We start from the raw sequence: 24,857 nt of genomic DNA, 5'->3' as shown, positions 1-24,857 counted from the left end.
AGAGCATTCAGAACCCTCCCTTTGAATGGGTGACTTGCGGCAATGCCAAGGTGTGTAGAAGGTCAGGGATAGGAAATGTGGTCACTGTCCTGCAGCAGGGAAACCAGTGTTTATAGAAAGAGTCTCTGACCGTACACTCCCTTAACTGATGGTTCTTGGCCCACGTGGAAAGTTCTACGAGCTATATTTAAAAAGAGCAACTGTTTTCCCAGTAGAGGAAGCACAGAATACGTTGTGAGGAAGCAAGAAGCAAAAAGGACAACTTCGAAACACTTTGTATATGTTAGGTCGTTTGGGGTGGAGAGGCCACAAATAACTCGTTTAATGCCATGGTGATTGGCCACTGTAAAAGAAATTGCTCCAGAGGATGGCATTCCATGGCATAACTCAGCAGCAAAGTCCGATATGGTAGCTCTGTTTTCCTTGAACCCTGTTAACTCACCATCTTCTTTGACAGACAAAATCCTGAGTCCTGGAATTCATGAACACTAAAAAGAGCTATGGAGAGACCTCAGCTGCTGGTGAGTTCTTGCCAAGTAGACCTAAGTTCTGCTCCTAGACTCCAGGTAAAAATAAAAACAAAAGCAACCTGTACTTAGCAGTATGCACTTGTAATCCTAGGCTGCAAACCCTCTGATCTAATACACAGATGAATCCCTGGAGTTCACTGGCCAGCCAACCTATCCTAATTAGTGAGCTCCAGCCCAAAGAGAGGCTCTGTCTAGAAAACAAGGTGAATAGCTCCAGAGGAATGAAACACAGGTTTCCCAGTGGCTTACACACACACACACACACACACACACACACACACACACACACACACACACACACACACACACATGCAAATTGCAAGAATGTGAATTTCCATTCCCTCTGATGTGCTTTGTCTGTGCTTTCTAGACATTCCAGGGCTGGTACTGTTATGGACCCAGTGACTACAGGCAAAAATAATAATAAACAGATCTCTGAAGTAAGTGCCTATAGGATCAAAAGAACACTCCTGATTAAATGTCAACTAAGAAGTGAGGGCCTGTCATTAGGTGCCACCCAATATGGCAACTTTTGAGCCAAAGATGTGAACAAGGACCAGTGAGATGGATCACCAGATAAAGGCACGTACCACGGTCGCTGAGAATCAATTCCCTAGGTGTCCTTTAAACTGCACACACACACACACACACACACACACAGAGAGAGAGAGGGGGGGGGGCAAACACACACACACACACACACCAAGTAAGTCTAATTTTATTTTTTTTTAAAAGAAAAATTGGCCAAGACAAAATAACTAGTTCTGGAACATGGGCCACAAACCAATCGTGATAGTGAGATTGCTGGACCTACCTCCTCCTCGCCCATACAAGGGGAGAGAGTTGAAAGGCAGAGGTGTTTGCTTTGTTATGATCCCTGTGGGGCAGAGGAAGGAAAGCTCCGTGCTCTCCATTGCTAGGTGGCCAAACCACTCAAAAGAGAGACTTATGTGGAGTGACCAATACGAGCTAAGCTAGCACCTCGGATCCAGCTGTCATGAACCCCAGCTCAGCTCATCTAACGCCAGAAACAATTTCAAAGACACCCTGGGATCACTCTGAAATGGAGAATTAAATTTCTCTTCTGGGGTGGGTTAAAAAAAAAGAAGATGACTTCTGCCAATTTACTTAAAAGCAATTATCAGTCTCTGAGTTCTTGGAACATCTGCAATAGAGCAAGAAGTATTAGGAGGAAGAATTTTTTTTTTTTAAATACATTGCAGACAACCACAAAGATAATTTTAGAGGTTTTGCAGGAGTGGAGGGTGGAGGGGGATGTAGCCCAAGAGCATAACAAGGGAGACTGTGCCTGCTCCTTGCTGATGGTGGCTTTAAAGGCAGGAAAGTGTGGGCACACAGAGTATGAATTGACAGTGTGCCTTGTGCAGCTCTGTGCGGTTGGCTTTGCCAGCCCATTTAACCTTCCTGGTAGAGTAAGTGCTCGGCAGTCTGATGTTGTGGATGGGGAATCAGGCAGAGAAGGGGCTGCACAGGCCAAAGCTCAGGCGTACATGCGCAGCACAGCCAGTGTCCGGGCGCCATGCTCTTAGAAGCGCTGCTATTTGCCCTCAAGGCCCGTGAACCTGAATGACAATTTCCCACAGAACACCAAACACATGCAACTGTGCTGTGACTTTGGAACACAGCTTCTGTTTCACCTTCTTATGTCCGAGCCACAAAATTCTGGAGGCTACTGTCAACATCAGGTGATGTGGGAAACAGCTGTCTGATGACAATAGAACATAGCGTTTCAGCCCCCCACACTCCTCTCTGTGCAGGTGTGGGTGTCGGGGGGGTGATACTGGCGGTGAGGTGGCAGTGGTGGATGCAGCTGGGTGGGGGGTGGTTTGAATGAGAAATGCTCCCCACAGTCGCGAACACTTGGCTCCTGCTGACGGTTCTATGTGAGGGAGTTTAAGAGGTGTGTCTTGCTGGAGGAAAAGTGTCAGTAGAGAGTTTAGAGACTCACGCCGTTTGCGTTCACACTCTCTGTTCTGCGCTTGCTGCCATGCCATCCTCACCATGATGGAATCTATCTCTCCGAAACCGTAGCCCAAAGAAACTCTTTCTTCTGTAAGTTACTTTGGTCATGTTTGTGTGTATATGTGTGTGCATGTTCATGTGGGTACACGTGTGTATGGAGACCAGTAGCTGACAATGGGTGCTTTCCTTAGTGGCTGTCCGTCTTTTTTATTGTAGCAGGGTTGCTCACTGAATCTGGGGCTCACTGGTTGGCTAGACTATCTGTATGAGTGAGCCTCAGGGACCCAGCTGTCTCTACCTCCTTAGCACTGGGATTGGAAAAAGAGTGAGTGCCACCATGAAGAGCTTTTTACACAATGCTGGGAACACAAACTCGTTTATCAACCTCCTCTTTGTGGAGTTTCAGACGCTGATTGCTAAAGTGACTGGAAAGACATTTGCTGGGAGCCATGGGTGCCCTGCTTTACATACCACTGGATTTGGGGAGACCCCCCCCGTCAGATATTTGAAACAATGATGCTTTTTGCTGCTCCTCCTTTTAAGGAACACATGTCCATGTGCAACGTGGACTTTCCTTTGTGGGATACCACAGACACAGCAGCAGACAGTGAGTGACAGCCCCTCTGGGTTATCCAGATTCAGAGTTTCAGGCTGCATCCATCACACCTCTTCCAGGGTTCTTGACCTGTGTGTGCAAGGGACCAGCAGGTATGCCCAAAGTAGTCCCAATGTGCCAGGTGTGGGGTGACCTGGTCTTGGTAGGAAAGGGGCTTCAGGATTTGGTGTCAGAGGCTGTGACAGATGCCATCGGAGGATGGGGAGGAGCTAGGGTACCCGTTACCTCTCTGTCCTTTTCCCAACACAGCAAGTGACACCTCCTAGCCACAGACAACAGTTACATGGAGAACACGAGTGATTTGCAGAGGTAAGAAAGCAGCTATATGAGAAATGGCGGATGAGCTCAGGGCCGCAGCTCCATAGAGTACAGAACCTGTGCCCTTCTCTCGGACCTCTCCACCCCACCCCCACGCCCTTCTCTGTTCTCTGCAGAGCGCCTTTGCTCTGGTCACACGCTGAGCTGGCTTCAGCACATCTATGCATGGCAGTCTTACCACCATGGCCAGCGTCTGAGGACCCCACACACAACACACTTCTACAAAGACCCCCATTTCTAAAGCTAGGCTCTCGAGGGCCACAGGTTGGGGTCTGAGGGTTCTCTCATGGGGTGTGGAGGCACTATCCCACCCACAACACTTGGATAAGTAAGGAAGGGGTCCCATGTGGTGTATGACAGTCCTCGGTGGATGACCTGGAACCTCCCGAGAGACAGCTGCCTCTTCCAAAAAGACAAGGTCAAACACCAGCATCACTTCTAGGTTGGGCAGTCTGTGCATCTACTTCCTCCTGCTCAGTCCTGTTTCCGAGTCTTAGAGCTGTCAAGGACTTTGCCCAATATTCCATCCTACTCTCAATTTCTGGTGTAATCACAGATTAGGCTAAATGGGCCCTGTGTGCAGCTCCCTCCTGGCCTGGTGAACACAGCTAGCCAGCCAGCCACATGCTTGCCAGCAGAGCCTTCCCTGCCCTGCCTGTCTGTTCCTTTTATTTATTTCTCTTTCCCCATTCTCTCAACCCTCACCTACACAGCCAGACTCCCAGCCTTTCTTTGCACCTATTGTTCGGCTGCCAGTTGGCATGCGCACTCTACTTTCTGCCTTTCTCCCCACCAACACCTTTGTTTATACAGAACACACAGTTTGGCTTCTTGTCTACAGACAAACTGTCCTATGCCTGGCCTGCAGGTTCTGGAAGCTTGCTCCAAGCTTAGTCAGGAGGAACATGGTGTTGTTTTTCAACTTTAAAAAATGACAATTCATAGACATACCGTGTGTTGTAATTATAGCCTCCTACTGCCCTGTCTGACTCCCCTCACATTCCCCCCATTTTCCTTTCCAAACGGCACCCCCTTTCTGTATGGGGGGGCAGCGAGGTCTTGTGCGGGTATCCAGAGCTTCTGTGTGTTCATGATAGCAATGACATACCATACCCAGAAGGCAGCACTCCTAACAATCCACTTCCCCTGTGACACTCCCTGCACCTTGCTGGAGATAATAAAGATGTCCTCTAAAGGTTTGTGGACTCCACAATTCCGTATCCCAACACTCGGACAGATTACGTCTCTGCACTAACCACTGACTGCTGCAAAAAGCAGTTTCCCTGACCAAGGCTGAAAACAGCATCAATCCATGGGTGCTAACGTAGATATTTAGAAGGTAGTTTGGCTATGTGCCCATTTAGCAAAATAGCAGTTTAGTTACACCCCAGCCCACAATCTCTGCAGTCACAGGCTTTCAATCAGGTTTAAATTGTGCAGCATATATTCCGTCCCAGGAAGCAAGCCTCAAATCTGATCATAAAGTAGCTGGCTATCCCCCCTCCCCCGCACTATCACAATACCATTGTACCAGTGGACAAGTTTGGCTTGGCAGGTCAGTACTGTGGAATGCACAGATGGGCAGGAGAATGGATACAACTCCTACAGCCTGCATAGGATCAGGAGCTGCACTCAGCAGGAAGGATGCTGCCCTATCAGCTTCTGCTTGATGTCTCTGTGCTCTGAATCTGGTCCGTGGTGTCTTGAGTGACAGGGTTTTATTATACAGTTCTAGCCAAGCTACCAACAGCAGTGGCCGATAGCCTGTAGTGTGGTGGTCTTAATGTCACCTCGCCACAAATTAGATTCACCCAAGTAGCCTCACCTGAGAACTGTCCTGATTGATGTAGGGAGGTTCACCCCGATTGTGATGGTACCTCCAGGTAGGAGCCCAGATGGATTACAATGTGGTATTTCAGAAGGAAGTTCATTCCCTTGCCTTTTGCTGGCTTGGTTTCCCTCTTGCCAACAAGTTGATTTATGCTGTTATTGTTGCAGCCAATTCCGTCATTGATGGCAGAATCGGCATTTCTAAGAGTTTAGCCTGGAACAGGGCTCAGCAGCTCTCCAGGAATTTTCCAGGCTCCTGACACCAGATTTGACCTACTAAGTCACCCAGCCTTGGGTGTGTCCGACAGCCATTCTGGGCCTGCTTCGACTTTGGCTCCAAACTCAAGGATGGAGCACTGGATTTTCAACATCTTTAATAGACACACACATACACACAAACACAAACACACACACACACACACACACACACACACACGAAACCTCTAATACACACACACACACGAAAGAGAGACCTCTGATACACACACAGAGACACACACATAAGAGAGAGAGAGAGAGAGAGAGCCCTGGATCCTGTTCCTTTATAGAATCCTGACCAAAATAGCCTGTAGAGGATACCTGAACAACAACTCCTAGGTATCCCACACCAAGCACTGAGTTTGAGCTTCCAAACCTAAGGCTTGTGGGAGCAGCATGCTCTACCATGCAGGGTAAGGAGGCCCAGGAGATGATGAGGCTGTGATATAACTGATCTGATGTGACTGCCACCTTTCTGCCCCTACCGCGTTTTCCTGTGGACAATGAAGGAGTGGGACTCACTGTCATTGGCAAGAACCAAATACAAGAACAAAGAAGAGCTTAGGGCAGGCTCTGCCAACCTCATGTTTGACCCATTTACCTGCAAGGTAAGAGGCATAATGACAATCGCACCATGCCTGGCCTCCCCATACATGAGGACAAATAAGAGCTACTCTACCTAAGTGCACTGCAGAAGGTGTTTTCAGAGTTCCAGGGAGCCTACCCTAAGGCTAATCAGAAGCTTGTACCTACACTGGAGGCAGAGCTGGTCATCAGTCTGAACTACACATTTTTAGCATCAAAATGATACTGTGGCCTGGATGCCAGGAAGGGCAACAGAGACAGCAGTACCTGTAACACAGACCAGGTCGACATGAATGACAGCTCCTCAAGTGCGTGAGCAGAAATGGACAGTCAAGCGGGTGGCTTCCCCTCACCTGACCACATCCTGAAACATTGGGCCTCATGAGGAGCAACCCTCTGAAGGGGACTCCTGCACATCAGGAGCTCCTTTCCAGACCCCAGATTAGGCACAAACCACAAACAGGTCCTTTATTAAAGGGGAAGAAGAGTTAAAATAACTCCTTTCTGACTCAGGCAAAAAAAAACAGCAGCAAACGACCTTGCAGGCTGATGCAACAAGGAGGTCTGTGTTAGATCGGCCAGGATGTAGTGGTAAAGGATCTAGGAGATGAGGGAGAAGGAGCAAGGGACAAGGGAAACAGGACATGGTTGTCTGTCCCAAAGGGTCAAAGGACTGCCTCTGGATAGAGAAGAGATAGATGTGGCCCACAGGCAAATGGCAGTTTATAAAGGTCAAGGAACAAACCCCGTGCTAAGATGAGGTGTTTGGTTTTAATTGGTCATGTTAATTAGGTGAACCAAAGGGGGCTTCTGATTGCTGGACTTTAATACTCTGATAGCTGGAGGTTGGTGGTCAGCCTCAGGAGGAGGAAGGGGCCAAATAAGGGGACAGACCTTGGTGGCTAGCGTTAGGAATGTGATGTAATGGTTTAACAATGCAGAGGGAATGGGAGAGCAGGGTAAGGCCATCCCCAGTGGGCTAATGTCCCTACATCCTCCTCTTCTCTGTTCCAGTCTCATGTCAGCTCCATGCTCCCTGTCCCTGTTGCCATCGTGACGGAGGGGAAATCTCCCCATATCCACACAACTAAAGAGAATCATTCCATTTGATCCATGACAGCCTGCAGTTTTCGCGACTCAGCCAGCTCTTGACAGTTCACGGGGAAAGGAAGCGTGGAGCTTGTCCTCAAGGGTCAGAGAGCTGCAGGGAACAGTTGTGGCTCGGTGTTGGGAGAGGACTGTGAATGTTTGTGGAGGAGAGTAAGAAAAGGAAGCATTCCACAGTCAAGTGTAGACTGAAGAGCGAATAGAATGTTCTCTCCCAGACTCGAGGCTGGGAAGGAGGGAAGGAGAGGGACTGTTCGTTTAGGATGGCTGGCAGGGCCTCCCACATGGACCTCCCCACCTCCTCACCCTGACCTCTCTAACACAAACAACCCCAGTGGAGAGTTGCCTGTGGCCTTCTTGCTGAGCCTTGGCCAAAGATGCCCGGGGAAAGCTCAACTAGTCCCAATATAGTGAGTGACAAACAGCATGGTAACAGAGGAGACAAAGCTGGGGCGGTGTTAGTCTTAAAAATCTTGGAGGGAAAATGCATTTTTGATTTTAATATCCTTTCGTCAGAGTCCCAGGATGAGATCTTTTGCTACAATGGTTACTGTAAACAGCACTGGGACCTAGGGGACAGTGCTAATGTCACCCGAGAGGACAGAACTGAGACAAGGAAAGAGGGCCCCAATCTTTCTGAGCCTATAAATGCAGAGACTCAACTTCTGCATTAGAGGAAGGGTTAAAGCCAAGTTTCCAGCGGCAGGCTGGCCTGTCCTATTTGGAACAGAGTGATACAAGCAGAACTCTATCTTTCCTGTATTGAAGGGCTGTTACCTTTCTTGCCTCCGATGACTCTGGTCTTGCTAATGGGACTAAGTGGTGCCCTGATTCCCGAACACTTCCTACCTGCTATTCTTGCCTAGGGGACTTCTCATGACGACCAGATATAATTTCACATGCTACAGAATTATTAGAAACTGAAACAGGCGTTTTGTTATGGTTGTTGCTGATTTCAAATTCTCCAGGGAGGAAAACTCATCCAAATGGCATTTCATTGTCTCAACTGTGTGGTAGTGTCTTCTCAACGAGAATAGTTACTCATTGGAGACTTTTTCACTGGAATTGGTGTAAAACTTCTAGGTTACAGCACTTTGCACTTCCTTATAGGACTATGTTTTATTATGTGGTCATGCTATTAGATTGGTGACAGGTGGAACTCATCATTCACTTTGAATAACAGATAGCAAGGGGAAGGTGTTAGCACCTCACCTGTCACAGTCCTGAGGGCCCACTACGGGGGACCCCTTTGTAAGCTTCCAGATGGGAAGGAAAGGATTGGCAGTGTGCAAACTAGCTTTTAAAGAGGACAGCACCTGCTGTGGGCCCCAGGTCATTGACAAATGCACATTAAACCAGAATCTCATTACAGCTGTCAGAATAACAATGATTGACAGCTGGGAAATCTCATTATGCATATCCATGGAATTGCAGCAAAGCGTTGATTAATATCTAGATGTTCAGATCTGCAGAAGCAGTGTTTTTATTAGCACATGAAGAACTGTTGATAGACTCCGGCAGCATAACTCTAGAATATGCTGATAAAGAGACCAGTGCCACACAAAACCGAGATGGACCTTGCCTTTTTCTCAACTCGCTTTTCCTTCTCTTGGGCAAAGAAAAACCAGGCAGAAGTTACTCAACCTGTCATTCACAGCAAACAATGACATGGACTTGCTCATTACCTCTGGAAAAACATTTCTCAAGGTTTGTTTGTTTTTTTGTTTGTTTGTTTTGTTTTGTTGTGTACAATTGGAATGGAGAACAAAGCAAATGATTTTATGGCAAGTACATAAAGATGTCAGGTTTACTGCAAGCAGCAAGGGTCATGACATACATTGTTTAAACACAACGCCTCAGTCACAAGGATACCAACAAATGGTTAGTAATGAACTATTTTCACAAAATCTCAACCTAATGTTTAAAGTCACTGGTGACTAATGATGAAAAATTATATTCTTTTTTTCATGTTCCCTTTTTGGTGAAGCATATGGTGCTGTTGAATCACAGGGGCCTGGTGTACCACTCATCCAGCTGTTGTTGGAGATGATGGCTTTGTTGGCTGCTGAGCTGTTTCCTCCCTACTCCAAACTCATTCTGTACCCTCTGCTTTGTGAGTCAGGGGCTGCCATCTTCCAACTGATTTATTTCTCTTCCTCACTCCATTAAAATCACCCATAACAGGTATTTGGGTATGCTATGAATGCCTATTCCAAATAAAAAGATTTTGAAGTTCAATATCAGAAGTGTTTCATACTCAACAGATTCTTCCAAATGAAGCACTATATGGGAACAGAACGAACGTTTGATGAAACCTAAGTTCTGGCTTGTATCCTCCACAGTCATAAGTAGCACATTTGCTCACCATATGAATCTCAGGCTACATAGACAATTCCTAAAGTCATCATCAGTCTCCAGGGCCACATAAAATGGTCTATTCCCCACAACAATGGGAAGTCAGCACTGGAAGCTATAGAATCTGCAGGGTCCTAATGAATTTCCTTGAAGGTCATGCACACCCAGGCAAAATCATTCCAGTTTCCATCTGCATTCAGACCAACTACAGCTATTCACACCACCCCAACACAGAGGATAGGGCTGATGGGAGATGTCATTCTGTAAATATGTTTCTCATATGTGTTAATGAATAATACACTGTTGGCCAATAGCAAAGCAAGATAGGCGGGACTAGGAGACAAGGAGGATTCGAGGAAGAGTAGTAAGGAAGGGTCAGCATGGAGAGACTGGAGAGAGCAGAGGTCCTGGCACACTCTCTGGTAAGATGAGACCACGTGGAAATACTTAGATTAATAGAAATGGGTTAATAAACTGGTTAATAATTAAGGCAGAGCTAGCCGGTAAGAAACTAGTACCCGGCCAACAGCATTATATCAAATACAGTGTGTCTATGTGTTCATTGGGGCTGGCGCCACAGTTGGTCCAGGCCAGCAGGAAAAACCATACTCATAACATAGGGCAGTGAGGGAGGCTGCACTGACCTAAATGGCCCAGGAGAGACAGTCTACTGGAAGCATTATTTTATTTGCAAAATCCCAAAATGCACTTAACATTTTCCACATTAGTGTATTCACACTGACAATGAACAACTCAAGAGTCTCTCTTGGAATTTGAATTTTCCTAAACACTATGAATAGTGAAGGGGCCATTGCCACACATTCTTTGCAAGAGGCATAAAGGAGTGGTACAAACAAACAGGTGTCTGGTAAACCCCACAAATGGCACCCACCAGTTCCCTAGTCCCAGTCACTTAGGGCAAGAGATTTGGATCATGAGTGAGGAAATTGGATTTCCAAGTCAAGCCCCTTCCAGATTGTTCACTATCGTGAATGGCACCCAAGAATGGTCTAACAAATAATTCAAGCGAAGAGTTTTAAACCTATAAAAGCCAATGGTCTGCTTCATATATTTTTGTTGATCTGTTTTGATTAAAACCTAGTAACTAAAGTCCATGCAATGTGAAACTACAACATGAAGCCTTAGAAATAATATTGAGCTTCACACCTAAGTCCCTGGGCTCTAAAACAGCAATGGTCTCCCCCAGGCTTGGCTTCCTGTTCCACAACCAGCACCAATAGTGATGCTTCCCATGTTGTGCATGAGGGTAACATTTTATGCTGGAACACTACTACAGGCAGCTTTGAGCCTGGGAACCACTTGACAATCTGACATGCACCCCTCAAACAGAATGGCCACATAGAAGTAGGAGTCAGTAGATATCTGTTGACTGACTACATGAAGGTATGATTCCTTGATTTTTATGGAAGTGTCCTTTTGATATTGTGTGCTATTAAAGGCTTCACATAACTCTTAAAGGAAACATGTCAAGGGAGAAGCAAGCCAGACCCCAGGAAGATATGGATCATTTAAAGCCTTTGATTGTGTTGTAATTCACTTAAACAAGATCTTTCTCCTGGAGGCTTCAAGGACTTCCCAGAAATTATGTAAGTTAGCAGGTAGCAAGTTGGTTTTTTGTTTGTCTGTTTGTTTGTTTGTAGAAAAGAGTATAAAGGAAGTGTTTCAGGATCCCTTGGGACGGTGGGGGAAAACAGACACAACACCAATGACACAGGCATCCCAAACAATTTGAAACAACAGGCTCAGGAAACAACTCCAGGAAGGAGTAAGCCTTATATACCCTCTAAGCCTGCCTCAGGGGTGGAGGTCCACTGAGCTGGGATCTGCAGAGGTGATGTGGTTGCCATCCATAGGTCCACGTCATCTCTTTTCAGAGTCAACTGCTGTTGTCAAGGCCCTCTGGCAGACCTAGGCTGGCTGTCAGGAAATATCAACTGCGCATGCTCTTACTGTCTGTCTAGGCTGACTGGCAGTAGATACCCTACTGCACATGCTCTAGGCCAGTTGTCAGGACTATTGAGGCTTAGTTTTCCCACAGTAGTGTGCATCTGTGTGTCCTACAACTGAGGAATTTGCTGCCTTATTCACTCCATGTCCTGGCCATGGATCCTCAGATTGACTGTTTGAAAAGTGGGGATAATAAATGACAACAACTTTAGACGTCTGCTGCAAACTATAGTTCCAATTTTCATCTGTTTTCTGGAGAAGAAAAAGAGGAATGGATGCTCCCCATTGAGTCTTGGTAGAGTCTGATGGCAGAGCGGGCACCATAACTTCTGTTCCAAGTGATGGCTTCTGAGGGTAAGAACCTCCTTGTGCATAGAAAACAGGACATGGCGATGCCTTGACTAAGGCCATGCTCCTATGAAAATCCTGGCCTCATCTGCACACATCTGATAGAAACAAGACCCTCATGAAAGTTGCATGGGGAAGGGAAAACAAATGCTCGTTCCCAGCCTGTCCTCCTCCATACCAGTCACAAAGCCATATCAGGCTCAGAAATTTCACAGGCGCTGTCAAGGAAAACCCGGAGGCATTACAAATAAAATGTCAGACAGAAAGCCGTGCCTGTGTGTTTAATGTTTGTTTGTTTGTTTGTTTTTTATTTGTTTGTGTGGTGTTTTGAGGTGGAGTCTTGATATGTGTCCCAGGCTAGCCCTGAACGCACTGTGTAGTCCAGGTTGACTTAGAACTTAGCCTTTCTAGCTCACTCTTCAGAGTGCTAGGATTGCTGGTTGTGGTATTTTGAATGTAACTGAGCCATAATCTCATAGGGAGCAGTACTATTAGGAGGTCAGGCTTTGTTGGAGTGGGTATGGCCTTGCTGGAGGAAATGTGTCACTGTGAGGGCGGGCTGTGAGAATTCCTATGCTCAGGGTACCACCCAGTGTCACGGATCACTTCCTGTTGCCTGCAAAATGTAGCGCTCTCAGCTCCAGCACATCTGCCCATCCTACCATGCTCCCCGCCATGATGATAATGGAATGAACCTCTGTCACTGTAAGTGAGACACCCCAATGAAATATTTTCTTTATAAGAGTTGTCATGGTCATGGTCTCTTCACAGCAATAAAAACCCTGACAATACAGAAGTTGGTACCAGGGACTGAGGTACAGCTGGGATAGGATGGACCCTTGTGCTTGTTTGGGGGAATTTGAACTTTGGTACTTGGTTTTGGAAAGCACTGCTTAATGGGCCATACATGTAGGAGCATGGACGACAGCAGTGATGAGTGTGATTTGATGAACTGTGGAGTTACAGAGGCGATATTAGTATGCTTTATTAGTATGTTGCCTAAAGATCATTCTTGTGATATTTTGGTGTAGAAAGTGGCTATCTTTTTTGTCCTTGTACTAAGAGTCTGCCTGAGGCTAAAGTGAACATTTTTGGATGGATTCCATTGGCAGAAGAAATCTCAAAACAGGCTATGATAGACTCTGTCATGTGGTTATTTGTGGTAACTCTAATGAAGATTTATAATGAAAAGGAGCAAGCTGAGCTGGGTAAATCATAAAATGAAAATTTTATGGAGAACAAGGACACCAGGAGGTAGAATAAAGCTGAATTCTGTGTTCAGGGAAATAAATGGATTAAGAAGTAGATTTAAAGGGGTGGTGATCTCAGGGCAAGATCCCACCCAGCTAAGTTTCCTACTTGTAAAAAGGACTAGTAAAATGCTGACAGCCTGGCGTGCTGGGGCATACCTTTAATCCCAGCACTGGGAAGATAGAGGCTGGTGGATCTTTGAAATTGAAGTCAGCCTGCTCTAAAGAGCACTGTTGTTTCAGAACAGACAAGCTTAGGCAGTGAAGGCAAACAGAAAGCTGACAAAGATGTAATTGAATGAGGGGTCCATGTTCCAGCCCCAGCAAGCAGCAGAATGTGACCGCTTCAGCCACATGGTTCTGTGTTTAGAGTCAAGAGTAGTAGAATAAAGACACGGAGGCCAGGCATGTGTCAGAGGTGTCCCTGAATGAAGGCCTAGTAAAGAAACCATTGAGTGACACTGTGAAATTGAAGCCTGGGTTGCATTGGAGAACCCACAACGTCAGAGATAACAAAAGTCATGAACATGGCCCCCTCCTTCAATTACATATTTATGTTCACATCTACTCCATCATTTTTTTTTTTTTTTTTTACAAAAGCACATTCAGTCACAAGTATTTAGTTGCTTCTAAATGTACCTGCCCAGGCAAGCTGCCAACAGGAAGTGGAAACAGCCCAAGAGAAAGAGGTGTGTTACAGTCAACAAAACTGAATGGAGTTGAGATGGGAAGAGCGTTTTTGACATCAGGCATGGAAATGCAGAGTTTGCCCAACTGGTTTCTAGTCTTGCATTGGTCCAGTATTTCCTCTATGTGCTCCATTCCCAATGCTTTGGAATGGATATAGACTGTGAATTATATGAAAGTATGCGATCTACTTTTTTTTTTTACTCTATAGGAGATTACAGTTAAATTATATGAATATTATAATAGACTTTAAACATTGTTGAAACTGTGAGAGACTATGGAGACTTTTGAAGTTGGGCTCAATGCATTTGCATTATGTTGTTGTTATAAGCTTATAGGGATCAGGGAGAGGAATGTGGTAGATTGAATGTAATTGGCCCTCATAATCTCTATTAGAAGGTGTGGCTTGGTTGGAGTGGGTGTGGCCTTGTTGGAGGAAGTGTGCCACTGTGAGTGTGGGCTTTGAGGTTTCCTATGCTCAGGATATCTATCACTCAGTGTCACAGACCACTTACTGTTGTCTCAGCTCCAGTACCACATCTGCCTTCACACAGCCAGCCTCCCCATCATGAGGATAATGGACTAAGCCTCTGTCATTGAGCCACCCAGATTAAATGTTTTCTTTCTAAGAGCTGCTGTGGTCATGTGTCTCTTAACAGGAATACAAACCCTAATTAAGGTAGTGGGGCTTGCCACCATGCCTAGGGCCTCTTTCTCTGCTGTGTTGTTTCTTCTGTTACACCTCCTTACTGAGCACCAAGAATAAGAGCACCACCACCAATTCCCTTACAGAGCATGACAGACCGGCAATGCCCCACTGCCAAGCTAATCAAGAAAAGGAAAGATCATAGGAGGCTGAGCTATCCCTGGAAATAAAAAAGCAGTTAATAATGCCTGCAGGACTGTGGGAAACAGTCACTCCTGACCAGCAAGAATGAAATCAGGGGTGTAAAAACTTTAGGGGGTTGTGTCCTATGGTCATGAGAGATTTCAACATCTGATGCTCCCAATCAATACAGTTGAACCTTCAAATTAATGGGTTCCACATGTGCAGAATCAACCAACGTGTGCTTATCTCCCCATCTCCAAGGCTCAGGGAACATTATAGAAGGGGAGACACAAAGTGTCTGCCTCTTGCTGGCTGTGGGCATCTCTCTGAATTTCATTTCATTACCAGAAAATAGAGGTAATTAATAACTGCCTAGGGATCCTGAGAAGATTAAGAGTCCAAGGAAGGAATGATCGTTTGTGACATTCTGACACACAAGGAAAGAGAAAAAGCCCCAGTGGATATGTGCTGTATTCTAGCAACCCCCTGCTGCCACAGGAATACCACCTGTTGTGACACACTTGGAATGAGGAGGAGAATGGGTGTCCCAGAAGTGTTAAAAACTAGGGATTGTTACAGAAGAGCACATCTCGTACTGGTACAACACCACAGTTACCTCGTGGTGTATATTAGCTTTATCACTTCCACCACCGTAATAGACGATGCTTGCTGATAATGGCAGACTAGGACTACACAGTAGCAAGTCAACGAAGCAAAAGACACATAGGCACAGGGAGCCCACCTCTCCTGCAATACTTCAAACCAAAATTTCACTTAGTCAAAATAAGAGGAAAATATGCACAATATATAATCCTCTCTCATACCTATCTTCACCACTTAAGGAACAATCTGGCCTGTTTAGATGAGTGTGTTAACACAACTCTAGATCAGATGGAACTATCAGAGAATCATCCTAGTGTTGGAATGGTAGCAAAGTGGGGCGCTTGAGAGCGGCAACTCAGTCTTACTGGCTATGTCATTGTAGGCAATCTCCTTAGTCTCACCAAGTACTGGTTTCTATGGGGCCATTAACGTAGACTTTACAGTTAAATGAGGACCACAGAGAGCTCCCGGTCCATAAATGTTTAGCGTTTGTCTAAAACTGATGGTGTAAGCATGTGATCTTAGTGCTTGGCTGGAGACAGGAGGCTAATGAGTTCAAGGCCAGCTGATGTGACATAGGGAGATTCCATCTGAAGACATCAAAACAACGTTTTTTCCTGAATTCCACCTATAGTGCTTCAGGCTCAAGCCACAAATCATCAGTGATTAGCCTATTCAATTATATAAAGGCTGACAATGTGTAGTCTACTAGGGCCAAGTTTAGTATTATGGAGCAAATAATTTGCATGAGATTGAGTGATTTCACAGTTGTCTGAACTGTCCCTCTATGATGCAAGAGGAACATGTCTTAGTCATCTCCCCACCTCCCCTCCTCCCTCGGACAGTCAGTGTTGGTGACTTTACGATGCCACTTGTAAAAACAGATCCATTTCTCTTGAAAGGCCCATATGTTCCCCTACATTATATGACATGGCATTCACACGATTAACTGTGATGAGTCCAGGTATTTAGGAGACATCGGTGTTAGCATAGAGTTTGAAGGAGGTCCTTGGGAGGGAGCCATGGAAGATTCCACGGGAGGCGAGGGTGACTGAGGCAGAGGCACAAACACACCAGCTTAAGTGAGAAGTTTTATTAAAAAGGGGAGGTAGGAGGACGGGAAGAGGAAAGAGGTAAAGAGACACAGAGAGACAAGGGGGAGACAGGAAAGGTCCTGTCTGCTCAAGGCCAACAGCGGGAAGAGAGAGCGGGAAGAACAGACTGGAGAGAAGAGCCAGAAAGAGCACGTAAGTGGGCAGAGGTCTTTCTTTTAAAGGGGTCCTTTGCCCCTGTTGCAGGCTAGTACTCATGGAACCCTGGGCTGACCAGAGAACTGCCTGAGTGCATTCTGCCAGGTGACAGGGGCAGGCCAACATGAACCCTGGACACCAACAATTGGTTCAGTGTTTCTTATCACCAATATTTCAACTTAGGAGTCCTAAGAGATCAGGAGTTTGGGAGCCAATGATGTCATTTGTTTATTCTTTTCATGTTTTCTTTTCCCATGTTAGACAGCCCAGTGAGAAGAACCACCAGGCCATAGGTAGGACAGATCTGCCATCTGCTCCTGGAGGGACTGTAGACAAGTGATGTCATCTCAAACTAGAGGATGACTTTGAATTTATCCCAAGTTACTGAACTGAAGCAAAGGGGCTGTGGCTGTGACTCCAGGATAAATGTGACAGTTGTGTTCAGGTTGCTAAGCACTTAAGTATGAGTGGGATTGATGGTGACTATAGATTTTGAAATGTTTCTTCCAATGTGACTTACAAAAGGAATGTTTCCCTATTCTCTCCAGGCTGCCTGAACTTCTGAAACACCCTGCTCCAGAGACAGATTGTTTTCTCAGGTTGAAGAATTTTATGTCTGTTGTCTCTCAGTGTCAACAGTCAGACTTTCTGCTTATGAATTTAAAGGGATGCTATTTCCTCAAAACAGCAAGCAAAAGCTTACCCTATGATCCAGAGATTTCATTTCCAGGTGTAGACCCAAAGACTTGAAAGCAGGAGCTTAAATACTTGTGATGTAGTCTTTACATAAGCACTATTCAGAAAAGCAAAAAGCTGAAGACAATCCAAATGTCCATCAATTGATGACTAGATAAGCAAAATGTGGTATATACATATGCTGATATTCACCTATTATGAGCAGTTTTCCTGCCAGCCTGGTCCCACACTTGTGTCAGCCCCAAATAACACACAGAGACACTGTACCAGTTATAAAGCTGTTGGCCTGTTACTAGCATTTCTTATTGGCTAGCTCTGTCTTAAATATTAACCTATATCTATTAATCTAAGTGTTTCCATGTGGTCTTATCTTACCAGAGAGAAGGTCCAGACTGCCTCTCTCAAGTCCCTACATCTTGACTGTCCTCTGCTACATCTCCCAGCATCCTCTTTGTCTCCTAGTCCCAACTATCTTGCCTTCCTATTTGCCAACAATGCTTTATTCATTAACCAACAAGAGAAACATATTTACAGAATGACACCTCCCATCATTCACCCATAAAAGGAATGAGGTCCTGGACAGCCTGCAATCAGAGTGAATCCTGAAGAGATTGTTTAGTGTATCTGTGTGACTCTTCCAGGAGAGACATAAACAAATGTCTATTCATCCCATATAGGGCATGAATGACAGACCAAAGAAATGATTCCTTTCTAGCTTGGTGAACCAATGAGTGTATTAGAGTAATTGAAAGTTAACCATGTCATGGAAAACTTCACACCAGCGTAGGTGAAGGTTTATCAGAACTTTAATTCAGGAGCTCTGTGCCAATGTGCAGGCAGAAAAGAGGTTCCTCTTCCTCTGCAATTGCTGATTGTTTATATATTCACACTGCAGGAAATAAGCAGGAAGAGGGAGGGATACGAAGGGAAGAAGACCCACCCAACATCAGTGAGATGAGCTTGCATTGCTCTGAGAGGTGGTGCCCCCAGGTGTGGTACAGCTCCTTGGGGATGCAGGAAAATGCACCAGGGAAAATCTGAGAGAGGTTTTGGTGGGTAAGAATAGGGAGTGGGGGAAGGAATGGCTTTGCCAGACCCAAAAGCTGTTGTTCTGAATAAACTATGTTTCAGGTCTGCAGATGGCAAATGAGTTCATCACCTGCTGTGAAGCCTCTGGGCTCCCAGGCTTATAGTGGGAGTGGCCACTTTCCAGAAATTCCATGGGTGATGGATTTCCTAGGACCTTGGGCTTGTCTTGGGGCCTTGCTTTGGGGGGATTTTACTTTACACATAATCTTGAGCAGAGACATTCTGGGTCTTCTAACTTTCTGATTTCCCTGAATTCTGTTTCTGAACTTTATAATAAATTGCCTTAACTTCTAAAGGATTATAACCGAGGTACTCTATATGGGTGGGTGATGCTGCTCCAAGAAGCCATGTGATATTAAACAAAAGTTCCAGGGCCAGGTGTGAGATATCTTTCTATGAGATTGGAGGTGACAGAAGTCCCTTAAAATAATGCAAGTTATTGCCATTGCTCTTGGTGTCTACCAGAGCTAGGTGGCAAGCCCCTGCCATGGAAGACAATATCCTCTTAGAGAAACCAAGTTGGAATGGATTTGGAAATTTTTCTGGTTAACTTTCACAGTGTTAGAAGATGTTACTCAGGTAGAATGAGAGCCACCAATGGTCATAACCAATGAGGCATGCTGTAGTACCAATTTTCCAGACAAGATATGCTAGTATTACTACTGGTACAGTAATGGCATGAATGTTACGGGGATACCCATAACATGCTTTTCTATTTGATAGCAGGCCCATTACACAAGGGAAAAATTATTCCTGATACTATGAACTTGGTTAAAACCCTATGGCTAAGGAAGTCATGACCCTCGTGGGTAACTAACTGCTGATTTTTATAAATGAACATGGTATCAAACTGCTTTTTAAACATTTATATTTATATTCATAGATTAGCGGTGCTCTCAACTTTTATGTTTTAAGAAGGTTTTTCCCACTGTAATAAAACACTACTACCTAAAGCACCTTGGAGAGAAAATGGTTACAGCTTGCAACTCTCAGGCCATGGTCCAGCGTCAAGAGAAGACAGATCCGGAATTCAAGGAAGGATCCTGGAAGCTGATGCCACAGAGCAATGCTGTTTAGTGGCTTGCTCCTCACAGCTTGCTAAGCCCGCGTTCTTATACAGCCCTGGACCATCTGTTGAACACCCACAGTCGAACCCCCTCCACATCAATCATTAATATGAAGACAATATCTGACAGTGTTGTCTACAGGCCAGTCTTAGAGAGGAATTTTCTCAATCAAGATTTCCTCTTCCCAGATATGTCGATTTATGTCAAGTTGATAAAATCAACCACCACGATTAACCCACTTGTCAACTTGATACTAAAACATGTCACTATTAATCCATAACATTTCCTTTATACTCGTCCCAATATCTCATATTAATGTCAATATCACAATATGAATAGGTCAAATTGTAAGCATCGCACAATCTTCCAAAATTCAAGCACTATCTTTAAAACATCTAAACCTCTTTTGAAGTTCAAAGCCTATGTAAAAGATCCAAAGTCTCTCTAAAATTCCAAAGTTACTCAAAAATTCTAAAGTCCATTATCTGTTGGCTCCTAGAAAACCAAAAATAAATTATATTCTTTCTTACTCCAAGAAAGAAGAATCAGGGAAGAGTCATAATTAAATGAAATCAGAACCAATACTCAATAATGTAAAAAGTTCAGTGCTTGACATCTGGGACCCTGCCATGATCCTGTGGCTCCAATGTGTCTTGGGGGATCTGCTTCTCCAGCCTTGTCATCTGAAGCACATACATTCTGTCTCCTGGGCTCAGGCCAGCTCCATTCCACTTCCCTTAGTGGTACCAGCATCTCCAAACAGCCAGGGTCTTTGCTCCAATGGTCCTGCACCTTCACCAACAGCCTCCCCTGGGCTCTATTCAGGGACTCCAACTCTACAACATTGTTCCAAGCCTCAACTTCTCTCCAGAACCCCTTCAGTCCTGGGGTTTCTATTGTAGCTGAGGCTACACTTTGACCCAGTGTTCTCTCATAATATGACGCTGCTCTCCACCACCCTTTTATGCCTTCAAACCAAATGCCACTGTAGAAACTCTCACACATTGTCAAAGTTAGCTGCCAGCATAGGGTACCACACCTTCTGTGTGCTAACCCTGAAGAGAAACTTCTCAGAAGTTTTCATCTCAATGATGCTCATCTCTTCTTAATCACAGCTGGTTCTCCAGACCCAGTTGACCATCACCAATTGTCCAAGCAAACAAAGGTTTCACCATACTGTTCTGGTCTCTGTTAATCAGAGCCAGTTCTGCCCCCCAGACACAAGAACACCACAGATTCTTAGTTCAAAATATCAAATGGCCCCAGCAGTCTCTAAAAACTAAACGTCTTTAAATGAATTCTTAAACGTTCCTGCGATGCTTCACAGGCCCAGACGCCACTGTGTGAACTTGTGAACTGATCTCTACTTCCTTTTGCGGGGCTCAGTTGTTAAATTAATGGAGGGGTTCATAACTGGTCAAAATGCTGAAAATAAGTGAGTGTTGATTCCTCAGTCCTGAATGAGACTTCTTCAGGCATGCACAGGAGAGAGAGAGAGAGAGAGAGAGAGAGAGAGAGAGAGAGAGAGAGAGAGAGAGCTCAGTAAATGTGAAAGGCGAGAGCAACAGAACGGAAGAGCTATGCAAAGGGAGACGTGCTGTAGAGTTCTTTCTTCTGAAAATGGCGATGCTGTTACACTCATGTACCCAGTGTCCCTGTGACCTGCACATAGTCTACGCAGTGGCTGGGAAGGATACTCACTATTCTTCAGTGGTGTAGCTATAGGAAAGCTGCCCGTGACCTAATAAGTAACCCCATATCATGTGCACACAAGGGACCCTAATTAAACTCAGTGGGTTCTTAAAACAGCAACAAAACAGATGAAAAGAGAGAAAACAGAATGGGGGGGGGTGATGGTAAATATTCCCTAAATACATTTTAAACATATGGAATTGTCAAATAATAAATAAAACAGTATAAGAAAATAAATAAAAGCCAACATTGTATGTGATAATAAAGAAATACATTTCCTCAGCTTCCTGAGCCTATAGGTCTCTCTCCTCTTTCCTGGAGGGAGGGTCTCAGCTATATTATAGGGACAGACTTCCGTTCTGGACATTGAAAGTCTGGAAAAGGCAGTGATAATGGCTACAAAACACTGTAAGATACCAAATGTCACAGAACTGTACACTTCTTAAAAAGCTGAGCTGGTACATTTCATGTTATGCATATTTTGCCAACAAAATAAGAATTCTCTGCTGCTTCATTTTCTACTGCAACGAAATTTCGGTTGATTGACCATATGATTAATTTTCAAATTCAAGCAGGAAGTCGGGTGGGGGTGGGGGTGGGGGTGGGGGACTGGACTAGATTCACCACCAAGCTAACCTCTATTTTAGAAGGAGGAGTAAGATTGAAGTCGTGGTCAGAAACCGCAGCCGAGTGCGAGCACTTTAATTTATTCATTTATCGACTGTGAAAACCACAGCCAAGTGTCTGAGCTGTGACTTCTCATCCAGAAAGTTCAATTATATAGTGTGAAGCTGTTTCCCATTGGGGTTAGAGTGGAGGTAGGGAGGGCTGAACAGATTTTGGAAGTAAACAAGATGCAGAACATCCCCAGACTGAAAAGCTAACAGAACTCGGGTGCTGCAGATCTGAGGGAGGAAGGGGCAATGGGACTTCACAGGAAGCCTGAGTGGGTAAGCAGCCTGAAATCCAAGGACTCCAACTAATGGGAGAAGCCGGAGTTTTGTTGCCTCGCTAATGCAGGGAGCCAGCTGCCGGAGGACTTAACGCTGAAGTCCCACTTCCAAACCGATGTGTGTTTGAGCCATGATTTGGCCAATGTCACAACTTCAGTCTTCTGTGCCAAGTTTTAAAAAGGTGGTGTGGGAAGTAAAACGGGCCACGGAAGGAAAGGTGAGTGGCTCTGAAGATGTCTGCCTGCAGGCCATGTTAAAAAAAAAAAAAAAAAAAAAAAAAAAAGCCCACCCCAGGAAGAGCATTTCAGTTCCCAGTAAACACCAGAAGACAAGCTTCTGCCTCTTGCTGAGTTCTTAGGCCCTCATCCCCTCTGTAAGCTGTTTTCTTCCAGGCTCACTGTTAAGAGATGCAGCTCTGAGAAGAGGATCCATCTCCAAGAGTGATGCTAATTGGTCTCCGAAGAAAGCTAGGGGATGCCTGCCTTGATGAATGGCCTCATCTGCAGAGCCGCCTCAGGACAGCCTGCAGCATCTGTAGTCTTTGCCTTTGCAACCTCAGCTGGGGACTGACTGCCCCTTGCTTGAGGCCATGGAAGCAGTCTGACTCCGCATCGCTTGTCTTGGCTGGTTTGCGACTTTTTCTGAGCATGTGCTTCCTGGTGGGCTGTGCTTACACTGTATTTGCTTTATCCACGGGGTTTCTTGTTGGGTTTTACACAAGTATTTGTAGAGGAGGGTTTTCTCACTCCTTTTGGCAAACTGCCATTTGCAGTGACTTCAGTGGCAATGTATATGGTTAGGCTCTCTGCTGATAGGAAAGAGCCCCAGGAGAAGAAGAGGCCTGAGGGTCAGGAGTTCAAGGTCATCCTTGGCTACCCCCAAAAATTCAGGGTCAGTCTGAGGTCCAAAAATTTTTGCCTCAAAAAGAAAGAGACCCTAACTTTCATCTGCAAAGAAGAGAGCTGTCTCATCATCCCCTCCCCGGCATGGTATAGCCTTTACCAAGAGCACATGTTTGAAGTGAGAGAGATGGGTTCTGTGAAGAGGGTTCCCAAAGGGAGCCATGTCTGTAGACATGACTGTGAAGAGTATTATGGTGGAAACCTAGCCCCAGCCCCTGGCATCCATACACCCAAAGAGTCTAGGAGGCTGTGGTGGAAGTTCCACCCAGACCCCCTCCCCTATTTCTCCAAACCCTGCTGCATCTCAGAAAGCCCACCAAATGATGAGCCTTCCCCCCTAGAGATGCTCAAGACCACTCCCACAGAGAATTTGAACTGCCTAGTGGTTTTTCTGGTGTCCCTTTCCCATCTCCTGTCTGGAGAGCTGAACAGAGAGCTGTGTCCATTAAATGTGGGCTTTTCCTAATGCAGTTTCATTTGGTCTGATTTGGATTGTTGTATCAGCCGAGAGGCATCAGAGAGTTTGGTATGTTGTAGGCCTGGGAACCTAATTACGCTTTCCCTCAAGCTGTCCTTAGTTAGCTGCTACAGAGCTCTCTGTCACACATCCTTATAAACAGATTTTTAAAAACTGAAATACATACAACAGAAAATATTTTTCACCACTCACGGAAGGGCTAAGAATGTTATCGGATAAACATCTGAGGCCATTGTTGAGATTACCCCATCCTGCTGTAACTCCCTACTTAATGCTTCCTCCAATGTGTTTGTTTGAGACAAGGTCTCACTATGTAACCCTGGATGTCCTCAACCTCCTCTGTCTCCTCAGTATTAGCATTAAAGGCAGGCGCCACCATGCAAGCCTTAACCACTGTGTTTTGTTTTGTTGTTTTGTATATATGTGTACATACATACATACATACATACATACATACATATATATATATCTGTATTCTGTTACTATAAAATTTTAAGGAAAGTGCTTCCTTGTTAGAACACTGTATTTAGGGAAACATAATAAGTCGAGGTGCCCAGGCCCCAGCCACTCAAATATGACTCCAGAATAAGCCATGTCTTTTATTCCTTTGAGGTAGGAGCTCTGTGTGTGTGTGTGTGTGTGTGTGTGTGTGTGTGTGTGTGTGTGTGAATTCAAGTTTCCCATTCCACCTTCTACTACTGATCCCAATCAAGTCTAGGGCTGAGATATGACTTCACATGGCTTTGCTCTAAAGTCATGGTCCTGAGAGTTATTTCAGGGATGGTATAGGAATAGGAAAATGATGTCAGGCAGAATGCCTCCAACAACCTGACCCAGTAGCTGGGAGTCAGTGTCTTTACACTTTACAGTCGAAGCTTGACTTTCTCACTGTGTTTGCTAACACCAAATAATCCAATCAGAAAGTGGGGTACAGAACTAAATAGAGAATTCTCAATAGAGGAATCTAAAAAGGCTGAAAGACTTTTAAGAAAGTGCTCAACATCCTCAGCCATCAGGGAAATGCAAATCAAAATAACTCCTCCTGTCAGAATGGCTAAAGTAAAAAACACCAATGACAGCTTATGCTGGAGAAAGGGGAACACTCCTCCACTGCTGGTGGGAGTGCAAACTCATACAGCCACTTTGGAAATCCATATGGCGATTCCTCAAAAAAAATGGGAATCAGTCTACCTTAAGATCCAGTAATTCCACTCTTAGGCATATATCCAAAAGATGCACATTCATACAACAAGGACATCTGTTCAACTATGTTCATAGCAGCATTATTTGTAATAGCCAGAACCTGGAAGCAACCTAGATGCCCCTCACCTGAAGAATGGATGGAGAAAATGTGGTACAATTGTACAATGGAGTACTACTCAGCAGAAATACACAATGGAATCCTAAAATTTTCAGGGATATAATGGAACTAGAAGAAACCATCCTGAGTGAGGTAACCCAGT

The sequence above is a fragment of the Phodopus roborovskii genome, unplaced genomic scaffold, assembly GCF_943737965.1.
Source record: "Phodopus roborovskii unplaced genomic scaffold, PHOROB, whole genome shotgun sequence".
NCBI classification, from domain to species: domain Eukaryota; kingdom Metazoa; phylum Chordata; class Mammalia; order Rodentia; family Cricetidae; genus Phodopus; species Phodopus roborovskii.
The sequence above is the reverse complement of the archived record's forward strand: the minus strand, read 5'-3'. Positions refer to the sequence as shown.